At 44.1% G+C, this 6668-nt stretch overlaps 1 pseudogene across 1 annotated transcript; it reads right to left on the bottom strand.

Moving 5' to 3' along the window:
- Window positions 1-579: 579 nt before the first annotated feature.
- LOC111539842 lies at window positions 580-1270 on the bottom strand (annotated as a pseudogene). The gene has a single exon (XR_002730812.2). The product of XR_002730812.2 is annotated as a 60S ribosomal protein L19 pseudogene (transcript).
- Window positions 1271-6668: the final 5398 nt, after the last annotated feature.

Here is a 6668-nt window from a genome sequence, read left to right as displayed (position 1 = left end):
TATAATGTTGTTTTATCATTACAATTAGGCAAATTGTTTTATAGCAAATGCAAAATTATTTCAGGAGGACTTTATTCCACATAAGACAAACAGGGCTGGGCAGGCCCCAGGCAGGCGGCTGCACCCTGCACCTTGTCCATCCAGCAGGACTACTGGAAGCAGGAGGGGACTCTGGAAGCTGCACCGTTGCTTGGCTTTCATTGAGTTCATAGCCCTGTGACCCTGACTCTGTGTGAGGTAATTCCCATCTCTTAGAATCCAGCCTGTAGCTGGTAGAATCCATCTGTGCCCTTCTTGAGACACAAATCTCCACCCGAGAGGAAGGTATTTACTCTACCCATGGAAGGCACTGGCCTGCTCCTGAATCTTGGGGAGCAGGTATTTCTCTTCACTCTGCCCCAGATTATGCTTTTGAAAATCCAAAGGCAGTTCTCAGAGTCAATCACATAGAAGGGGAAAGATCATGCCCCTATAAGTGCCACCTGATAAATGTCTTCTTCATTGTAGCCCCAGGAAAAAAGAGTTACTATTCCTTCACAAAGAGGCATCTTTCTTTCTTTTTTTTTTTTTTTTTTTTTTAAAGGCTTGTTTCATTTTAATGGCTGATCTATGTAATCACAGAGGCCAGTATGTACAGACAAAGGGGGAGCTTTTATTTCTTGGTCTCTTCCTCCTTGGACAAAGTCTTGATGATCTCCTCCTTCTTGGCCTGGAGGCGCTCTTCAGGGCGCTTGGGTGCTTCCTTGGTCTTAGACCTGCGGGCCTCAGCCTGGTCAGCCAGGAGCTTCTTGCGGGCCTTGTCTGCCTTCAGCTTGTGGATGTGTTCCATGAGAATACGCTTGTTTTTGAACACATTCCCCTTCACCTTCAGGTACAGGCTGTGATACATGTGGCGATCAATCTTCTTAGACTCACGGTATCTTCTGAGCAGCCGGCGCAGAATCCTCATTCTCCTCATCCACGTGACCTTCTCTGGCATTCGAGCATTGGCTGTACCCTTCTGCTTACCTATGCCCATGTGCCTGCCCTTGCGGCTGGCCAAGGTATTTTTCCAGCATCGCGCCCGGGAATGGACTGTCACAGGCTTGCGGATGATCAGCCCATCTTTGATCAGCTTTCGGATCTGCTGACGGGAGTTGGCACTGGCGATTTCATTGGTCTCATTGGGGTCTAACCAGACCTTCTTCTTGCCACAGCGGAGGACACTAGAGGCGAGCCTCTTCTGAAGCCTGAGCATATTCATGGCTGCGGCCGCAGCAGCGAAAGGAAAGAGCTCCGAGGCATCTTTCTTAAATCATATAATGCGATTTGTGCAATCCATTCTATTCCCGCTTTTTGCCTTAGTTGCCAGACATCTCAACACTCAAGTATTCCATTGCAGTCACTAACAGAGCTTAGATTTTTAGTGTTATTATCTCTGCTCCTTCTTCTATAGCGTTCTGAGCTTTTGTTTTGTGTCTTATTGAATGCATGCAATTTAAAGGAAATCAGGCTCAGAGTTAACATTAACCCTGCATTTCAGCAGGAATGGAAAGGACCTTATGATGTTTTTAGGAGCTGGAACTGGCCCAAATTCATTAATGAACTGAACCATAGACCAATATTCCTAACAGGCGGTCTCATGGTGGTAGAACCATTCCAAAAGGGAGGTGAGAACTCTAATACTATTTATTGAGTGCCTACTCTGCCTCAGTCTCCTTAATTATCTTATTGCATGTAATTTGCACAAAAACCCTGTGAGTTTGGTTGAATCCTTCCTATAACCCCCAGTTGCCTCATTTGTAATCTGGAAACAGGTTTCCTATTCAAGTTCTCATAATTAGTTAGTGGGGCTGAGATTAGACACAAGATATGCCTGACTTCAGAGCATATATCGGGCCACTGCTAGCTAATGTAGCACTTTTGTGTAAACCCAAGAAAGGTGCCTGTGAGGGAGGACACAGTTGTACAGTGATGGGGACACTGCCTTCATGTAAATAGTACCTACACTACAGAGAGGGCATTCTGCTTCATTCTCAGAAACAGCCCTGAGAGAGGCAGAAACTGCTAATTCTCAACAAGACTTTTGTTCTTCTTTTCTTTCTGGGCCACAACACTGGGCCATATTTTCCAGTCCCTGGGCTTCTAGTTGGGACCATGTGACCACTCCTGTTGAATGGAAAGAGGGCAAACATTATATATGTCACTCCCAGGCTGGGCACAGGGGCTCACATCTGTAATCCCAGCACTTTGGGAGTCAAGGTGGGTGGGTCACATGAGGTGAGGAGTTCAAGACCAGCCTGGCCAACATGGTGAAACCCCATCTCCACTAAAGTTACAAAAAATTAGTGTGGTGGTATGCACCTGTAATCCCAGCTACTTGGGAGGCTGAGGCAGGAGAATCACTTGAGCCTGGGAGACAGAGGTGGTAGTGAGCTGAGATCACACCACTGCACTCCAGCCTGGGCAACAGAATGAGACTCCATCTCAAAAAATAATAATAATTTTTAAAAAATATGTCACTCCCAGCTTGGCCTGTTAACTCCTAGGCAATTCTCCACTCTCTCTCTTTCCCCATCCACTGACTGAGCAGAAAATTTTGAGGACTGGAAGAGGATAGAATCATGAATTGGAAGGACTCTTGAGTCCCTGAATGACCTTGTGGAGCAGAGCCCATTGCACCTGTTTCAAACTGGACTATGATATGAGTGACAAATATAATTGTATTGCATTTCAGCCTCTGATTTTTCAGGGTTCTTATGGTACTTGATTTGTCCTAATGCAAGCCCAAACCATCTTGCTTCCTTTTAACAATCTTGCCTAAAAAGATTCAAGTGACCACTGGCTAAAAGCAATTGAAAAGGTTCTCATCCAAGAGAATGGAGACAGTGGGGAGATTATTTCATTTCCTTATTCCTCTAAATAAAATTCTCCATAAATCAGCTCCAATTGTTTATATCTGTTACTCCAAGCCCAACCTTCCAGAACATTTCAAGTTAACCCATTTTTCATGAGAGTTTCAGTCATATGTATGAGTCATAGAACCCTGGGGTATTAAAGCTGAAAGGCACCTCTGCGATAATTCTTGCAAATTTTGAAGATAAGAAAAACAAGGCCAAGATGTTTGGCTTCCCTGGAGTCCCAGAGTCAAGGCTGGAATCCAAGGCTCATGACCTCATGACTCTGGGTCCAGGGTTCTTTGCTCTCCCCAGTTGGATGGAAGCCATGCTCAAGCAGCTGAACACTATGAATGGACACAGCTCTGCCTGTAAACACTCCCTCAGAAAGAAGTGAGGGTGTTCACATTGAGGCAGTCCTATGGGTGGAGGCTGCTGGCACCCTCCACTGGACAGGTTGGGTATGTCCTCTGCTGCCCAGTCAGGTCCAAATTGCACAACTCTAAGTCAAAGTGATGGAGCTATGGCAACCCTGTCTCCAGGTGTCCATGGCTACCATCAGTGCCTGTGTTAAAGCCTCTCTGAGATTGTGAGCTAGTCCCAGGCATATCCTCGTGTTTTCCAGCTGATGGATCATGCTTCCTGAACAAATGTAATGTCACTTCAGTCAGGGACTCTGGAGTCTACTTTCTCACACTAAGAGCGGGGAGCACAGCTTCCCAAATCACAACAGCCCCTCTTCCTTCCTCTGGTTCACTGATGCTTTGAAAATAAAGAATGTTCCCTCTGAGGTCCCATCTCCTTTTTAAAAAGAAATTCAGTCTCCAGTTCTAGATTAAATTAGCATTTGTCCTCTCTAATTGTGTTTGCAGCTGCATCCCAATAGGAAAGAAAGGAAACCAAGAGAAAAAGAGATAATAAAAGCCTCATTCTAAATGAGGCTGGAGTGGAAAATGAGGAGCAGGACCGAGAGGCCAGTGGGCTTGTTCCAGCCTCTCTGCATGCTGCTTTGAACAAAAGCTTGCCAGGGAGAGAGTACGGTCTGGCAGTGGCCAGCTCACTGAACAGGGAAGCAGAGAGCAATTGTAATTCCACTCTCTATTGAAAAGGCAATTTTCTCCAAGACATCCTGACACTGAGCCTCAATTTCCCCAGCTCTATAAAGCAAGCAACTGAAAAACCATGGAATAAATGTCAGAAGTTACATTTCATCTCACCAGTTCACTTTGCAGAGGAGAAAACCCAGGCCCAGAGAGGGACAGGATTTGCCTAAAGTCACCCAGCTAATATGTGGCAGACGTCATCTGGTCTTCATTGCTCAGCCCCAAGCTCAGCCCTGCATCTTTTCCTTGCACAAGAAATGCCAAGAGACAATGGTCCCAGAAAGGGCTCAGAGTGAGGTTGTGAGTATTTCTTCCCCAGACACCTTTAAACAAAATAGCCCTCTACCAGCCTGGGTGCAGTCCTGTAAACAGAGGAACAGAATAAGAAACAAGGTTTTAGGAATCAGGGGTTTGGGTGTGCACTGAACATGGGCTGAGGAGCTGATGCTAGATGTTTTGGAAGAGCCTGGGGCTATAGATCAGGAGACGCTGGATTCTCAACTCAACTCAGCCATGAATAATGATCCTGACCTACCTGCTTCAGAAGATCATCATGATTTTTAAAAAATAGTATAATCCAAATTTTATTTTACTTCATTTTATTTGTAAAGAGGGAATCCTTGAGTGACTCTCATCCAGTTTCTTTGCTAGATTTTGGAACCATTTTAGAAGGCCAGAACTCAGAGACGTTAAATGGCATGAACTTTAGAACTCTACTTCCTAAGCCAATGCAACCTTTGCATTGCTTTCTCCAGATACTGGGGCCCATGTAAGAAGTTGAAGCTCCACAAGCTCTCCAAGGCTTTCTCAATTCATAAAGGAGTCTCAGTGCTAGGCTAAAGCAGAATTGGGGTCTGGAATGCTGCAGGGAACCAGTTATCCTTCCTTGCGACTCTGTGATGTATTTGACCCAAAGTCTCCTCCCATGGTGATTCCAAATCTAAATAGCAGTCATTTAGTCAAAGTCTAAGTGCTCTCTCTAAAATCTAACATCAAGAATTATTCACAGACTTCTTATTTTGAAACCACTGGGAGAATGTTCTGCAGATTCCAAGGCTTCACACCACTTACTGAATCACATCTTCAGATGTGAGCTCCAAGAAATTGATCCACATTTATCTATCCTGAACTAAGAGCTCCTTATGCATTTAAAATTAAATAAAACTAAATCTAAACACCTGAGCACCACCTGCAGGGCCCCATGGGAGCTCCCACCCTCAGCTCTCACCACTGCAGACACACTGGCATGCTTGTGTTCCTCATGCCAAGCTCATTCCTGCCTTGGGGTCTTTGCATTTATTTTCTCATCTTCCTGGAGCAATTCTCTTCCTGATATTTCCATAACTGGTTCCTCTTCATTATTTATAGAAGTGTTTGTTCAAGTGCCATCCTCTTCATTACTTAGGCCCCATGCAGTGCCTTTGAGATGTCTGCCTTGACCATCCTATCTAATACTACACCTCATCTGCCAAGTCCTTTTCTACCCCAAGAGCATCTTTGAAGACAGGACCTTTGTTTTGTTCTCTTCCACATGCCCAGCAACTACAGTAATATCTAGCATGTCATAGGTACTGAATAAACATTTTTTGAATGACTGAATGAACAGCATTGCCCTGTTTTGATCTAAGATTCTCTTCTTTATCTGTTTACTGTTTACTTGTACATTACCTAACTCTCCCATAAGAATGACAGTTCCCTGAGAGCAGAGTCCTCCTCTATCATGTACCCACCGTATCCTCAGTGCCTCCAATAGTATCTGACCTATAGTAGGTGTTCAATAAATAGTTGTTGAATGAATGGATGGATGAACTAATGCACAAGAATCCTTGAGCTAGGACCTCCATTTGGGTTGGGGACAAGGTGCCTGTCTCAATTAATAAACATATTTCTAGTCACTGTTCAAGAAGTAGGGATAATTTTTTAAAGTCTTAAAACATGTACCTTCCCCCAAAATTGCCCACAAATTCATGAGGGGAAACAGAGGTATGAATGAAACCATTGCAAGTGCCTCAATATGGTGTGTATTAGTCCATTTTCACACTGCTATAAAGAATGCCACCTAAGACATTCTATTATAATTACATAAAGTAATTTATTACATAAAGTAATTTATAAAGAAAGGTTTAATTGACTCACAGTTTCACATGGCTGAGGAAGCCTCAGGAAACTTACAATGATGGCAGAAAGTGCAGGGAAAGCAAGGCACATCTTACATGGTGGCAGGCAAGAGAGTGTGCAGGAAAAACTGCCACTTTTAAACCACCAGATCTCATGAGAACTCCATCACTATCACAAGTACAGTAAGGGGGAAACCACCATCAGGCTGCAAATTTTCCAAACTTTTATGCTCTGCTTCCCCCTTTAAATATAAGTTCCCATTTCAAACCATTTCTTGGTGAGCACTATAACTGAATGCTTCCAGAATCAACCAGGTCACCTCTTGAATGCCTTGCTGCTTAGAAATTTCTTCTGCCAGATACCCTGAATCATCTCTTTCAGGTTCAAAGTTCAACATATTTCTAAGGTAGGGACAAAATGATGCCAGTGTGTTTGCGAAAGCATAGCAAGAGTGACCTTTGCTCCAGTTTCCAGTAAGTTCCTCATCTCCATCTGAGACCACCTCAACCTGGACTTCATTATCCATATCACTATCAGCATTTCGGTCAAAACCACTCAACAAGTCTCTAGG

The sequence above is a fragment of the Piliocolobus tephrosceles genome, chromosome 8 (genome assembly GCF_002776525.5).
Source record: "Piliocolobus tephrosceles isolate RC106 chromosome 8, ASM277652v3, whole genome shotgun sequence".
NCBI classification, from domain to species: Eukaryota; Metazoa; Chordata; class Mammalia; order Primates; family Cercopithecidae; genus Piliocolobus; species Piliocolobus tephrosceles.
The sequence above is the reverse complement of the archived record's forward strand: the minus strand, read 5'-3'. Positions and strand labels throughout refer to the sequence as shown.